We start from the raw sequence: 16,775 nt of genomic DNA, 5'->3' as shown, positions 1-16,775 counted from the left end.
CCTCTACTCTGCATAAATTACAATCAATTCAGAGTTTATATTACCATCCATACAAGCCTGGTGTGGTGCTCAAGTCATTAACCTGTCAGCCCATGTCCTAGTAAGTTTATTTTATCACTCTTACCCATCTCACCAATCACTTGTAACTAGACTTTGTTACCACCTTATTTCTTGCCCACACTTCACGTACAGCTGCTTTTCCTTTTAACACTTCATGTTTTAAATTGCCCTCACCTTCACAGTATGTTATACTAAATCTATCTAAAAACCTGTAATTGCATTTTCAACTCAATTTTTAAACTATATTTGTTTTCCACACCATTCTCCGGGACAAACCAAGAGAGGCTTACAGGTCTGAGTCCACAAGGACTCCCTGGGCTGTCTGAAATCTGTACTTTAACAGCATCCGCCGACCATCCTTCTGTCGGTCACCCACCCCCTCTGCACAGTAGCACACTGCAATGTTTTGCCCTTCAAATAATAGTTTCTTTTACTGTTATTCCGACCAAAGTGGAAGACTTCACATTTATTAATGCTGTACTCCATCTGCCAGACCTTTGTCCATCCACTCAAACTGTATGTGCCTCTGCAAAGTTTCAGACTCCTCTGCACACTTTGCTGTACCACTCATCTTGGTGTCATCTGCAAACTTTGACACACTACACGTGGTCTTCAACTCCAAATCGTCTACGTAGATTGCTGAAATTTAAAGGTCTGCAAGATGAAGCAGACTACTGTGATATCACAACTTGTAAAGCTGCTAGACTGGAGTCACTGATTAGGAGAAAGTGAGCACTGCAGATGCTGGAGATCGAGTCAAGGGGTGTGGTGCTGGAGGAGCACGGCTGGTCGGGGAGCATCTGAGGAGCAGGAGAGTCAACGTTTTGGGCATAAGCCCTTCACCAGGAAATTGAGTGTTCAATACACGGTGGCACAGTGGTTAGCACTGCTGCCTCACAGCGCCAGGGACCCGGGTTCATTTCCCATCTCAGGCGACTGACTGTGTGGAGTTTGCACATTCTCCCGTGTCTGCTTGGGTTTCCTCCCACAGTCCAAAAATGTGCAGGTTATGTGAGTTGGCTATGCTAAATTGCCTGTAGTGTTAGGTGAAGGGGTAAATGTAGGGGAATGGGTAGGGGTGGGTTGCGCTTCGGCGGGTGGTGTGGAATTGTTGGGCCGAAGGGCCTGTTTCCACACTGTAAATCATCTAATCTAATCTTCTTCATACTCCACGGTAATCGACGTCGCATCGATGCATCTATAGTATAGAAAGTTAACTGAAAAATGCAAGTTCACTCACTTATAAGTGTGAAATTCTATTTGCTCACATTTAAAAATGTAAACACACACACAAATTCTTCACGTTCCTGTATTTTGAGAAATAAATTTGTCCTTTAACCAAGATCGAAAATGATATACCGCTGTTCAAAACATTCTGTTTTTCATAAACGACAGAAGGTACAAGGATTTTTAAACCTCTGCTTTATATGTACTTAAATAATAAATGTCTTGACGTAGGTACATGTCGACTGTCTGTACATCCAGTTCAACAAACTGCATCAATTCCTCTAATTTTTAAGCATAAATTCGAATAAAAAAATCAAGACTTTCATCTCAAAACTGTAGATTGCCTCATAATCTCAAAGCTTGAGTTATAATGAAGGCTTAAAACGAACTGCGACAGAACCAAGTTTATATTGGTAATAAATTTGTAAATGGAAGTGAAAAGCTTGTGCTGCTCGACAGGATTTCCAGCAGAGCGTTAGAAAAGTCACTGCGTCGCCAAGGCCTACGTACACCAGACACAAAAAAAAACTTGCCACAGGTAAACAACAACATTCTCAGCAAATACAGAATCACGGGAACATTTAGGAACCTAGTTTATTTTCACCGTACACAGTGGTTGAAAACGAAAGCGGTTTTCAGTCAGAAGCTGAATTTTAAAACTAGCGCACCTACCTCAAGTGTGGGAGATTTTTGTTTGTACCCAGGAACCGCAGGGCAGGAAAACTCGCGATCTTTCAAACAAAAGTTTGGTTGAACGTGACCGAGACGCAACCGAACTTGCTTGCCACCCTTTCCTAGCGTTGATTGGTGGCTTTCCCTTGGAGCGTTTGGGCACCGTCCCGCCCACTCGGCTTGTGCGGCTGACTATTGGTGAACGCGGTTGTCACTTATCCGCCTGGTGGGGTTTGGGACTTTGGGAAAGGGTGTCCTCAACAGCTTTGAGAGAGGGGAACGGCGCGTGCGCGTCTGCGTCCGCGAGCCGGCTCAACGGTCAGCGCTTGGGGTGGGCGGGATTCCAGTTCCCAGGATGCAGCGGGACGTTTTTTTGACTCTGCCGACAGTAAATGAGGGGCCGGCTGAGGTGGGAGGGGCAAAGGGAGGAAGTGAAGAGACGCTGAAGCTGTGCGAAAGGTGAAGCGCTGACGGAAATCTCTGATATGGTTCATGTCGCAAGAGCTTGAGGAAAGCTAACTCGCCAGAAAGAGAGAGACGAGCAAGAATAGAAGGTAGTAAAATCCGTCGGGTTTTAATCCGTATTGACCCTGTAGTCCGCCCCTGCTTTGCCCCATTGCCGGTGTTTTAGTTGTTGCCTGCGATCTGAGCCATTGCATGATGGCGTTGGGTCTAATCTGCTGCCGCAGATAGCGCTATAAATCTGTGCCGCTCTGGATTTGGGAAGGATTTAGTTCGCCTGCACCGTTAAAACGCTTTTATTTTAAGCCTGCTAGTTTGTGATGACTTCTTAACATTGAAGTGATATGTTAGCACTTGGGGGGGAGGGGGAAATGGTGAAGGGGACCCAGCGGACCAACAGTCACAGGTTTTTGAATGAGAAGCTCCAGGGTTTGGATCAAGCGCAGCAGCATTGCAGTTTTTTTTAATCGCATGCACTGTCGCCGTGGATGCAAGCTTCTGAACCGTTGGGTTATTGTTGGCGGTGCCAAATTCGTCTTAGTCTCTGGCTATCACTTGTTTATCAATCGAGGGCAAGATTTTCAACACCTTTCCGCACAAAATGCGTCAGTGATCGGGCACGGTGTCCTGGATTTCTGCAAATGGTGAACGTCGGCGAGTTGAGCAATCCCAGCTCGTCCCAGTTCCAGAGATGGGGAAGCCTGTGTAACAGGACTTGGATAGATTGTTAATCATTCCCCGGCCGAATCTTTGTTTTGTTTTAAAAATGTAGCACATCCCTCCGTGAAAACTCATTTTTCAAATGTGTATTATATTCAGGGAGAATTTACAAGTATTTTGCCTTTTTTGTGCTGTAAATTTAATAGCTAGTGCAAATTCTAGATGAGGCATTCATGAATCATATATTTAGCGCATAAATGTAACACCGCTCTTTGCATATGACGAGAAATTGCATGTCTATTTTTATGCACGTAGAGCATGAGCAATTTTTATTATTGAGCTGCAGTGGTGGCTATACTGTTGCAACTCCTAATGGCTTTTTTTTTAATCTAGGTAACTTAATTGTATTAAGTTATGTAGAATTCTGTTGTTCAGTATGGGCAACAGGTTTCTTCTGTATTTAAGGTAAAATCCTCACAACAAAGTTGAAGGTGATACAGAAATGCCAAATGTTATCAACCAAAAGTGAATAGATTTTTTTCATTGCAAATTATTTATTTTACTGAAATTAAAGTGACAGTGCCTGTAATGAAGTTGTAAACCTACAGAATTCTCACTTTTTCAGGATTTAATATGTAACAAGCATTTTATCTAATTTCAATTATGATAAACTGTACAATGCAATGAGGTCATTTTGATCTGTTGTGCCTATTTGGCTCTTTAAAGGAGCCAGCTAATTAGTCTGGGCTATACACTTTGGTCATAGCCCTACATATTTTCCTTTCCAAGTTTATAACCAAGACCCTTGCGAAAATATTAATTCAGTTTCCTTTCACTACTCCCTCTGGTATGTTCCATATTACAACAACCCCTTTTTTTTTTTGGAAAAAAACCTCCCTTAATTCCATTCCAGATTGTTTAAAACCTCAGTCTGGCAGCTACTGATCTCTTACCAGTGAAAATGTTTTCTTCCTATTCTTCAAAATCATTAACTAAATCTGCCCTTACCTCCTTGTGCTGTGAGGATAACATTCCAAGCTGTTTTAGTCTTCTGAATAACTGTTATTGACATGATAGTAAACGTCCTTTGACATCCTTCAAGAAATGCGTGCAGAACTGGACACATTCTTCCGATCTGAAGCTCATCAAGTAACTTATAAAAGTTTAGCATTGCTTTTGTACTGTGCTCAATTTATAACACCCAGCTCATTGCATTTTTTCTTGTCATCTTCAAAGATTTGTGAATGAGTTTTCCAGTTCATGCTGGAAAATTGTAACTCACACTTTACTGCATTTTTTTTCTAACAAGCTACAGCACTTTGTACATCCTGTGTTTGAACTTTATCTGCCCCTTTCACAAACCTATGTCCTCTGAAGTACCTTTATCTTTGTTCAGTGTAGAAACATGATACTTGGAAATGTAGTAAACAAACTTTTAAATTCTGCCTTCCATAAGATAAGAACAGGAGAGGGCATGGACCATTTGGACCCTCAAACCTGCTCTCTGAGTCAATAAGATCATTTGTTGAGCAGATTGTGATCTTAACGCTTCTGTCACACATAATCGGTGATTCCTTTGTGAATCAAAAATCAATTAGCAAATTTACTTGTTAATAGTCTAAGGCTTCATGGAAGAGAATTTTCAAAAACATCAATTTTTTAAGAGAATAAATTCCTATTACAAAATTTGTTGTCATAGTACATCCGAAAGTGGTTGTTCCAGAATCACAGTCAGAGGTGTACAGCATAGAAACAGACACAACTGTCCAGCTCGTCCATGCTGACAAGCTATCTCAACCTAATCTAGTCCCATTTGCCAGTATTTGGCCATATCCCTCCAAACCCTTCCTACTCATATACCCATCCAGATGCCTTTAAATGTTGCAATTGTACCAGCCTCCACCACATCTTCTGGAAGTTCATTCCACACAGGCCCCACCCTCTGCGTGAAAAAGTTGCCTCTTAGGTCCCTTTTGTATCTTTCCCCTCCCACCCTAAACCTATGCCCTCTAGTTCTGGACTCCCTCACCCTAGGGAAGAGATGGTATCATCTGCAAACTTGCTAACTATATCTCCTATGTTCATATCCAAATCATTTTATATAAATGATGAAAAGTAGTGGACCCAGCACAATCCTTGTCGCAGGCCTCCAGTCTGAAAAACAATCCTCCACCACCACCCTGAAAAACAATCCTCCACCACCACCCTCTGTCTTCTACTTTTTGAGCCAGTTGTGTATCCAAATGGCTAGTTCTCCCTGTATTCCATTAAATCTAACCTTGCTAATCACTATCTCATAGGGAACTTTGTCAAATGCCTTACTGAAGTCCATAATAGATCAAGTCTGCCCTTCTGCCCTCATCAATGCTCTGTTACTTCTTTAAAAAGACTCAATCAAATTTGTGAGACATGGTTTCCCATGCACAAACCCCTGTTGACTATCTCGAATCAGCCCTTTCCTTTCTGAATACATGTAAATCCCATCCCTCAGGATTCCCTCCAACAACTTGCCCACCACCAAAGTCAGGCTCACCGGTCTATAGTTCCCTGGCTTTTCCTTACTACCTTTTTAAATAGTGGTACCACATTAGCCAACCTCCAGTCTTCTGGCACCTCATCCATGATTATCGAAGATATAAATACCTCAGCCGGGGCCTAGCAATCACTTCCCTAGCTTCCCACAGAGTTCTAGGGTACATCTGATCAGGTCCTGGGGATTTATCAACTTTTTTATGCATCTCAATACATCCAGCATTTCTTCCTCTAATGCGGACATTTTTCAAGATGTCACCATCTATATCTTCCATGTCCTTCTCCACAGTAAACACCGTGCAAAATACCCATTTACTATCGCCCTATTCTCTCCCTAGTTACCCTTTTTCCTCAATGTATTTGTAAAAATCCTTTGGATTCTCCTTCACCCTATTTGCCAAAGCTACCTCCTGTCCCCTCTTTGCCCTCCCAGTTTCCCTCTGAAGTATACTCCGACTGCCTTTACTCCTCTGAGGATTCACTCGATCTCTCCTTCTATACCTGACCTATGCTTCCTTTTTTTTCTTAACCAAACCCTCAATTTCTGTAGTCATCCTGCACCCAGCCTTCTCTTCTGGCACCTTTCCCTGTCACTGCAGGAATTGCGAAACCTGCACCCATTCCTCCCCTTCCACATCCATCAGAGTTTTACCTGCACTTCCACAAATGTGATTTACTGTACCCATTGCTCCCAGTGCGGTCTTATTTACGTTGGGGAGACAAGACCCCTACTTGCAGAACACTTCAGAGAACATCTCCGGGACACCCGCACCAACCAACCCACGCCCCGTGGCTGAACACTTCAACTCCCCCCTCCCACTCCACCAAGGACATGCAGGTCCTAAGCTTCCTATATCGCCAAACTTCCACCTTTGGACCCTGCAACCACATAGGTTCAGTGTGGGTTTCACCAGTCTCCTCATTTCCCCTCTCACCATCCCATATCCAACCTTCCAATTCGGCACCACCCTCATGACTTGTCCTACTTGACCATCTTCCTTCCTACCTATCTGCCCCACCCTCCTCTCTGACCTATCACCATTATCTCGATGTTCATCTACCTATTGCACTCTCAGCTACCTCTGCACCCCCCACACACATACAGTCACACACACCCTTCCCATTTACCTCTACATCCCTTTGGCTCACAAGCTTCATTCCTGATGAAGGCCTTATGTCTGAAATGTCAATTATCCTGCTCCATGGATGCTGTCTGACCTGCTGTGCTTTTCCAGGGTAATACTCTTGACTCTGGTCTAGTCCTCACTTTCTTCTAGTCCCCTAACACAGTTGATCACTTAGAACCCTACGTACCCCTCATTGCATTAGAGCCTCTCTTGATACAAGAAACATGGCTGTTTGTTCTACATTCTCCTGAAAGTCCATATCTGTGGCTTTTCTTCCTTCTTGTAACTGCTATCCATCACACCCCCTTTCTGTTGTAAATTCCTCATTGCCTCTAACTGTCGTTCCAACCGATCCATTCGATCTGATAACATTCGCAACCAAAGACATTTATTGCATTTATAATCCTCAGTAAAACGTAAACTCTGTCAAAACTCCCACATTGGACAAGGAGAGCATATTAATTTACTTAAGGCCATTTTTCCTCCTTCCAATCAGCAGACCCAAAAATAATACTTTCTTATTGCTCTACAAAATACTGTTCCAGGCTAACTTGATACTTATGGCTTATATTTTTAGAATTTACTCGAGAGGTCTCAATAAAATATATAATCAAAAAAGAGCCCACTCTACTCACTACTGTAGATTTACAGCAAGGCTACAATTAATTATGAACTGTTCTGTTTCTGTGCTGTGACCTCTCCCAAATAGGATCCTCCAAGATCAGTTTTGAATTTTGCTGTTTAAGTTTTCCTAGACGCACCTTGATGTCCTGAATTTAAAAAGCAAAGGCGGTAACTGTGCAGATTCACTGCTGTGTCAGTTAGCAGTGAGGGTTTCTTTCTCTGTCTTTCACTGACCATGTGCTGCCTACGTTTTGTCCTTCTCCCTTTTAAAAGTGCCGTTGTTTGACTTTTTATTCCAAAGTTCCAAAACAATGCAATAGCACATAAGACAATAATTGCTGCTCCTGGAATGCAAGGAAATCACCTACAATACCTCAAAAAAGGAGCAGCTGTTTCAGCCACAAATTTTCCCGTCCTCCATCCTCAATAGGTATTTGGGTGTCAAATCGGTGCTAACTTTTTTATCTTGTCTAATAAACAACTGTTAATCACTACTCTTTGCTTTCTGTGATTTAACCAGCTGTCTCTTCAATGCCCCTTTAGTCCAATGGGCTTTAATTTTGTTAACAGGTGTATTATGTGGCCCATTTCTTTCTAAACAACAGTATATTTGTCCTGGATTATGTGCTGTTAAGTTTGCCCACCTCAAAGCTTGGGTGGAGGAGCCTACACTTAACGAGATCATCTCTAGTTTATCTTTTTTTGAATGGGGTGTCACACTTGCAGACCCCTGTTATGGGAATGACACCAGATCAAAGGAAGATTGGAAGGCTGCTTCAACAACATAGAATGCATCCTCTTCAGACTTAATAACATATAGTGCTGACAACTTTTTAAAATGGCATCCCAGTATCTCTTCTTTCATGCAGTTTCTATTTTTGGATTAGCAGCATCTTTTAGAGAAACTGTACATAACATTGTTGGTTGATTGTATAAATATTTCAAGAAATGTATTGATGTCTTTTCATACAGAAATTTCATACAATTCCTAAATAGCAAACTTCAAGAGTTGCCAGATGTTGGCACTCCATTTTGAAAAAAAATGTTTGTCACAGATTTTTCAATGCATATCCATTTGCTGTTTCCTTGGGTTATTTTTGCATGTATCAGAACAATTTTTATTTGCTTGCTTGTGGCAGTCACTGGCAAGGTGTTAACATTTATTGTCTGTTCATAACCACTTTGAGGACATGGCGATGAACAGCTGTCTTGAATGTAAGATGGCTTGATGGTTAATTTCAAAAGTGTTAACCACATTGCTGTAGTCATTCTGGAGTCATTCTATTTCAGAAATACACCTTTTTGTTTATAAAACATAATTTATTTTAATCTAAATGCAAGTTAGAACTGTTTTGTGCTTATTGAAATTAGGTTGAGACTATCCATGAAATCTCCCATAACTGTAGTTAACGGTATCTGTACAGGAGATGCCTGTGTTCCAAAATTGTCTATGCATCCATCATAGGTAAATAATTAAGGATGCCAGAAAAAAAAAGTAACATTGCTGTGGACCATTTGACGCACGTGGATTTTCTTTTAATCAAGTGCTTAAGATAGTGGAGGGTGGAAAAGAAGTATTCTAACGCTGAATGATAGTCGTTGACTGCCCCACTCTCTCCAGATTACCCCAAAAAAGAGCTCAAAGGCCTCTGACTCAACTGGATCCATTGGGCCAGCCTACAACTCTTGTGGTGTCCACTATGGTGTTCTGGGGCTACTTGGCCTGTTTTTAGCCACAGGCTGATTAAATCAGCTGGCAACATGTGAGAGTGGGACATCCTCACGGTGAAGGGCAGATTTCCCACTTAGAACCTATTTAACCCATCTGCTGTGTGGAATGGGTTTCCAACTGGCTAGCTGACTTTTCTTCTTCACAAGGCCTTTGTGGTCAAGCCAGAAGGTGGAAATTCCCCTTTAGTTGAGGCAAAATTGAGTTCAAAACTACAAGGCTGACATCAACCTCATGACAATGACATGATTGAGACTCCAGCAAAGATATATCACAGTGAAGCATTTTACAAATTGTATTTATTTTCTTTCAAATTTGACACTGAGAAAGACCTCTGGTAAATCAGAGGATTGTGACTGTGTTTTAAAAACCAAGAAGAAATTACCTTGTGAAAGGAAAATTACACTTAACAAACTTACTAGAATTCTTTGTGAAGGAGAGGTAAAGTGGAACAATTAAATGTTATATATTTTGTTTTCATAAATGCGTTTGATTCGGTACTTTATGTATTGAGGATAGTATTTCAGCAATGATAATGGACTGGCTAACTAATAGAAGACAGTTGGGGTGAGGGGGGCATTTTCAGGATGGCAATCTGCAACTAGTGAAGTGCCATGGGTATCAGGAAAGTGTACGAGTGATGCAAAAATAGGTGGGAAGGCAATTACTGATGCACTGTACAGAAAGATTTAGGCAGTTTGGCAGGTGGAATATAGTGTGGGCAAATGTGAAATGATGCACTTTGGCAGAAAAAAAATAGACGAGTTCAATATTATTTAAATGGAGAAAGTCCATAGAAACCTGCAGTGCACAGATTTGATCATTTTTGTGCATGAATCACAACAGCTAGGATAAGATTTCAGTATTTAATAGACAAGGTAAACAGAGTGTTCAAAGGAAATGGAGTATAAAAATACAGAGGTCTTGCTAAAACCCAACAAGGCACCAGTTGAACACACTTAGAATACCAAGTAGTTTTTGTTCCTTAGATAATGGAACAATGTACTGGCATTGAAGACAGTCCAGAGAAGGTTTACACAGTTGATCCAGGATGTGGAGGTGTTATCCCGTTTCCCACCTCAGTTGAAGCAAATTGCTCAGAGACACTGTATAGTTTTACCTCCATTTTCTTTATTCCGGGCCCTGGAGGGAGAGAAAACAATTGCCCATGTGCACACAGACATGAGTTCTCAGTCTTCTCTGGAATAGCAGTTTCTTGATTTAATTATATAGTCATTTTACAGGGAGGAGCATCCAGATAAGAGAACATCCAAATTGATTGGATGACTGTTACAATTGGTGAGTGTCAATAGTAAAGATTAAGCCATCTGCTGTTACACCACAATGAATGTCCTTAACCTTAACTGGCTTCATATAATGAATACCTTTCACCTTGTTAAACTGATCTTGCGTACTAAGTGCTTCCAATATTGTTAACTGGCTCTACCTAATGAATACTTTTCCACCCTGTTAACCCATTGCCCTTGCCTCCAGCATGCCATTATTAACTACAAGTTTTTATCTGATCTGAGTCATGTTCAGCTGAACATCTTGTTTCACAAATCTCAAAACTTAACTCTTTCCCTACCTGCTTATACCAGAAACACATTCTCGTTCCTTCTTTTTATTATTTCATGATAACCACCAAGATGGCACTACCAGCTTTCATAAGGCTCTGACAGCAAGTATTTAAGCAAGTTTTGATACGCAGCATGCAATGATTATAACATCAAAAATTACTAGTCTATTACAGTAGAGTTATGAGAATCCTCCCATGTGGGGAAAAATAATTCACAAGTAAAGTTCTTAAATCCACAGTCTTTAGTGACCAGTCCATCCCCTCCAAGTCAAGTGAAAATGAGTCAGTTCTCCAGAAATCCCCTTCAGTAAAGTTCAATCTGAAAACATAATCCAATCTGTCCTTGCACACCACTCCATGGAGAAATCTGAGTCCTTGGATAAGGGCAGGTAAACTGATGAAACATCCATCCTTCTGGCGATGCTTCAGATGGAGGATACCAGGGCATCTGACCATGCAGCAGTAGCAGGCTCAGGGAATGCAGCATTCTTTGCTGCTTCTGCTCCTGCTCTGATCTTAAATGAAAGAGAGCTAACTGGTTGTTGTGATGTTAGCTTGATCAGTGACCCTCATCTTCACTGTTAATTTCTTCACTTTTTGTGCTCATGACTGGGGAGCTGGTTGGATCAGGTTGTGGAGGGATGGGCGGTGGTCCGAAGGCATGTTTTACCTGTGAATGGAGAAAGACTAGAGAAGATGTTAGCTGCTGAAAGTATCTTTTCATTTCCTGTTGCATTCTTTCCTTGCCAAGGTGGTTATCAGTATGATGACAGTTACACGTTTAACTACACTAAATTGTGTCTGCTTATTTCAACATCCTTTGAATTCTTTAAGTCTGTTATTCTGTTCACTATTTATGACATTATCAAATTTTATACAATCCGTAGACTATTAAATTGTGCTGCCTAAACAATTCAGTCAATAATAAACAACAATCAATATTCCTAAAATTAGACCCTCTTACCTCATTCAGGTTATTCAAAAAATATTTTCCTTTAATAAGTTGATACTTGCCTAATGTGAAAACTGTCAGGATAAGTATTTCAAAAGTCTGGAATGGCAAGAAAATAACAATGTTTCATGTGCTTTAGCCATTGAAGAGTCAGATTCAGTTCAGATTTAAATCTCAAATATTGCTGAATATTAAAAAATGTGTTCTCCAAATGAAACTTCCCGAATAAAAGTCAGAATTACGGTGTCAACTTTGGTAGAGATCAACGTTCTTTGAATTTGAAATAGGAAGGGGGCCAATGAAGTCTTCACGATAATTAACAAAACTGAATCAGCTCAGCCTCCAGTTCTAGTAATCTCTCAAATCTAAACAAAATAAAATTAAAATACACTCTTTGTGAACACTCTTACATTAAAAACACAGCAGCAAAGATATAATACAATACTCTCATCTGGCTAAAGCATGACCACTGACCCAACTGTTTTCTTTAAAAACAGACACTGTAGAATTGCAAACCAATAAATCAATTGGTTTTAAGGTTTTAAGTTTGACCATTTTTAAAAAGAACATAATGTTGTACAATTATGATGTAAAAACAAAATCTGCCTCATTATGTAACCGACAAAACATATTGTTTGAATTAGGATCTCAATTCAAAGCAAAACAGCAACTAAAAGGATTTTCTGAACCAGGATTTTAACAAACCAAAGTTTTTGAACATCAAACACTCAGCGTGGCATAATTTACATTAAAGTTTTGCTTTTTCACCCTAAGTATTAGTACAACTTTAATTTCAGTGTTTTTCTTTTTTTTTGCATCCTCTCACTAAAATTACACTTAAAAACAGAAAACCCTCGCACTGTACACATAGTGCTGCAGTGTAAGCCACTCTCTTTCCCCCAGAACAAACACTCACGGAGTCTCAAATTTTGCCACTAGGGGACTTGTAACTCCTTTCTCAATTTACTTCTCACTGGGGCTTGAACCCTAGTTAAACACAGAGGCCTTAAATCCCACTTAAAAACAGAGAGGTTGAACCTCAGCACAGCATGGAGGACTTGAACCTCAAATCAACCCACCCAGGGGACTGTAACCTGTATTACACGTCTTCCCCCCCCCCCCCCCCACCCCCCCATGCAGCACAGAGCACTCTATCCTGTGCCTACCAGTGTGCCAGCGAAACTGTGTCTCTCGACACAGTGGGCGGCACGGTGGCACAGTGGTTAGCACTGCTACCTCACAGCGCCAGAGACTCGGGTTCAGTTCCCACCTCAGGAATATCTGGAATATCAAGAGGGACCAAAGTTTAAAATCTACCTTGTGGGCCCGACTGTTGTATGATACCGATGTCAGCGGCCACCAGGAACACTGTCCAATCATAACTATTCATTTGGATCCTGCTTACTATGCCAATATTGTTGTCCCATTCCCCCGCCCTGCCACCTCAGTCAAAGCAATATGCTCAGAGATACAGTATAGTTTTGCCTCCTTCATCTTCATTCCTGGCCCTGGTGCACAGGAACATGTGTTCTTGGTCTTCTCTGGAATAGCAGTTTCTTGATTAATTATATAGTTGTTTTACAGAGAGGAGCATCGAGATAAGGCAACATATATATTGATTAGATGACCGTTACAATTAGCGCGTCAATAATAAAGAATATGCCATCTGGTGATCCACAATGGAATGTTCTTAACCTTAATGGACTTCACATAATGAATACTTTTCACCTTGTTAAACTGACCTTACGTACTGAATGCTTCCAATTTTGTTAAATGGCTCTGCATAATGAATGTTTTTCCACCTTGTTAACCCATTGCCCTTGCCTCCAGCACTCCATTGTTAGCTGCAAGTTTTTAATCTGATCAGAGTCATGCTCAGCTGAACGTCTTGTTTCACAACATTCCAAACTTAACTCTTTTTCCCTACCTGCTCATTCCCAAAACATTCTCGGAGGGATTTTCTTTTGAGGAGAAGTTGAGTAGGCTGGGCTTGTACTCGAGTTTAGAAGAATGAGAGGCAACCTTATTGAAAGGTAAAATGCATAGGTGACCTGGCAGGGTCGACATTTCCCTTACAATTAATGGCTGAGGTGGATATTTTTAATCAGTAAATGAATCGAGGGTGAAATAGTGGGGGGGATTGGAGGTCAGGAAAGTGGAGGATTATTAGCTCAGCTATAATCTTCTTTAATACTACAGTGGACTTGCTGGCTTACTACTCCTCCTATGTCGTCGGGTTCAAAATATAATTCATGCAATTGAGATTTTTTTCAAATAATATGACTTGAACGTAATTTTTCTGAATGATGTTGGATAATTGTTTATTTGTGATTTTTTTTTCCTGCATATGCTGAGTGAATAATTGAAGTTTGCATTGTGAAAAAGGCATCTCTTTTAATAATTTGAAGGCAATGAGCAATGCTACAACAAAATAGTAAACCTGAACCCAGCTTTTCATTAAAGAATACGATGAATGACTGTTTTGCTTATTTTTCAGGTCAGTGCCATTCTAGTTAACATTGGAATTGCAAAGAATGCAATTTATGGCTCTAATATCTAAAGTTTAAACAAATTGAAGTGCACAAAACTATCAACAGCAATAATGTATTTGATGCAGATAACACTAACAAATGAAGATACTTAAATAGTGTTAACTGCATTCTGCTTTACAGCTGTAGGAAGTATCTTTTGCAGAATTTTTGATTGGTGGCTCAGTGGTTAGCATTGCTGCCTCACAGCACCAGGATTCCAGGTTCGATTCCAGCCTCGGGCGACGGTCTGTGTGGAGTTTGCACATTCTCCCCGCATGCCTGCGTGGGTTTCCTCCGGGTGCTCTGGTTTCCTGCCACAGTCCAAAGATGTGCAGGTCAGGTGAATTGGCCATGCTAAATTATCCATAGTGTTGGGTGCATTAGTCAGAGGGAAATGGGTTACTCTTCAGAGGGACGGTGTGAATTGGTTGGGCCGAAGAGCCTGTTTCCACACTGTAGGGAATTTCATCTAAAAAGCAGAAAAACGCGTTTGTGGAATGCGTGTAATTCAGTATGCCAGTAGCCTTGTAATAGCATGTCCTGACCTTAATCTTCCAGTATTTCCTGGATTTGGGGGTTGTACCTCTGGTTTGGAAATTTGTTCATATCCATGTACTCTTGAAGAATGACAGAGTACTCTTGAAAATAGCAAACTGCAGACCAGTTCGCCTAACATTTATGGTAGGGAAATTGTTGGAGTCTGTAATCAAGGATCAGATTACTGATCATCTCAAAAAAACTTCAGATAATCAGAGGGAATCAGTATGTATTTATGAAGGCGTAGGTCATGCCTGACAAACCTCACATAGTTTTTTTTTGAAGAGGTGACAAAAGTAATGCTAAGTTGATGGATGCTGTTTATAGGAATTTCCAGAAGGCTTTTGTTAAAGTTCTATAAAAGAGACTGTTTTAAAAAAAAATGTGGAAAGCAGAATTGAGGGCAAATTACTGGCATGGATAGGAAATTGGTTCAGTGGCAAGACACAGTTGGAATACTGGGTAACTACTCCAATTGGCAGGATGTGATTGGTATCCCATATGGACCTGTATTTAGGGCCCAGTCATAATATCCATTAATGACTTGGATAATGTCATAAAAAGTAAAATATCCAAATTTGCTGACAACACAAAATTGGGCAGCATTGGAGTCAGTGGTGCTGACAGAATAAAGTTACAATGGGCTGTTGATTGGGCGAAGGGGCAAAGTTTTGGCAAATGTTTTTTTAATATAAGCAAGTGTGATGCTATCCATTTTGGAATTATAGCTCCATTTCTATTAGAAGGCACAAAGTTAAACAGAGATTTGAAGGTGGTGGGGGGGGAGGTTTAGGTGCATATCTCTTTAAAATGCAGAAAATAGTTCAGGCTACTGGAATGCAGGCCTTTGTCTTTAGAGAGCTGGAGTAAAAGGATACAGAAAATTAAGCTGCAGTCATACTAAGCCCCAGTTAGATCCACTTAGAATAAGGTGAGCAGATCTGGGAGAACCACCTTAAGAAGGATGTTTTGATTGTTCAGTGCAGGTTTACAAGGATAATACTTGGATTCTGAGCTTAAAATACGAGGAAAGATTAGATGCCTGGGGTATAGTCTAAGAATTAGGGCCAGGCCATGCAGGAGAGATATTAGAAATACATGCAAAGAGTAGTGGAGGTTTGGAATGCTCTTCCTCAAAAGGTGGTTGATGCTAATCAATTGTTAACTATTTGTCTCTCTCAGATTTAATATTTTTATGCAAAGGTATCAAGGGATATGGGTCAAGGCAGACATGCAGAAGTTGGTCTCAGATCAGCCATGACCTTATTGACTGGGGGGCAGTCTCAAATAGGCTGAATGGCCTACTCCTGTTTCAATTTTCCAAACAGGTTCTGCAGTCAAGCTGCTCCATATCCTTCACTTTGACCTTGAACTCCCACACATTTTGTAAACCATACTTTTAAGGGAAAGAAACTTCATTTGAAATTTATTAACAATGTTTATTATTTCTTTGACTCTTGCTGCTTGAGCATTTTTGTTGATTTGTGACCATCCTGATTTGATTATGTCATACCAACTTGAGAGTTCAATTCTTATTCTAGGATTAGAGCCCATAAACTAGACCCAAAGCCCTTAAAATTAGGGCATTCCTGAAGTACAGATGTTAAACTACGTTTTTGTCTGCTTTTCTCCAACTAACATCAATTTTTACTGATATGATACAATTAATATAGAGTACCACCCCAAGGAACTTGTGACAATGTAGTAGAAATAGGTGAATTATCAAATGGTTTAGCTTAGTGCTTTGAGGTGAATTAACTCATCTGAAATAGTTTAACTGTCATAGACCTCATTATGACGTTTAACACTACAGGATTTAAATACCTCATTCTAGAGGTGAAAAGTCAGTATCACTGCACATTATTTTCCATAGCATGTTTTTCTTATTCAGTGTTGAAGTTTACAGTTACTTTTCCTGATTATTTAAATAACATACTAATTTGAACTCAGTAGAAGAGTCTTGAAGAGATTAATGTCATTCATTTGTTTTGTTTGCCGGGTTTATCTAGTGACTCATAAATGTCATGTCTAATGCTGCTGAATCATGCAGTTATGTGAAAAGAAAGCTGTTAAAATCATTTGT

The 16,775-nt window shown here is 40.4% G+C and overlaps 2 protein-coding genes across 3 annotated transcripts in view; one reads left to right on the top strand and one right to left on the bottom strand.

The window, feature by feature from the left end:
- LOC122560133 (glucose-induced degradation protein 8 homolog) overlaps positions 1–2,305 on the bottom strand; it is a 42,767-nt gene extending 40,462 nt beyond the window's left edge. The window contains exon 1 of one of the 2 annotated variants that reach the window (XM_043710416.1): positions 1,960–2,305. The gene's annotated coding sequence lies outside the window, so the exon portion shown is untranslated. The remainder of the gene's footprint in view (positions 1–1,959) is intronic. The other variant, XM_043710415.1, reaches the window with a different exon arrangement.
- A 63-nt stretch (positions 2,306–2,368) lies between these two features.
- Positions 2,369–16,775, top strand: part of LOC122560134 (dnaJ homolog subfamily C member 5) — a 60,109-nt gene continuing 45,702 nt past the window's right edge. The window contains exon 1 of the mRNA XM_043710417.1: positions 2,369–2,513. The gene's annotated coding sequence lies outside the window, so the exon portion shown is untranslated. The remainder of the gene's footprint in view (positions 2,514–16,775) is intronic.

Source organism: Chiloscyllium plagiosum, chromosome 20, assembly GCF_004010195.1.
Source record: "Chiloscyllium plagiosum isolate BGI_BamShark_2017 chromosome 20, ASM401019v2, whole genome shotgun sequence".
In the NCBI taxonomy this organism is placed as follows: Eukaryota; Metazoa; Chordata; class Chondrichthyes; order Orectolobiformes; family Hemiscylliidae; genus Chiloscyllium; species Chiloscyllium plagiosum.
The sequence above is the reverse complement of the archived record's forward strand: the minus strand, read 5'-3'. Positions and strand labels throughout refer to the sequence as shown.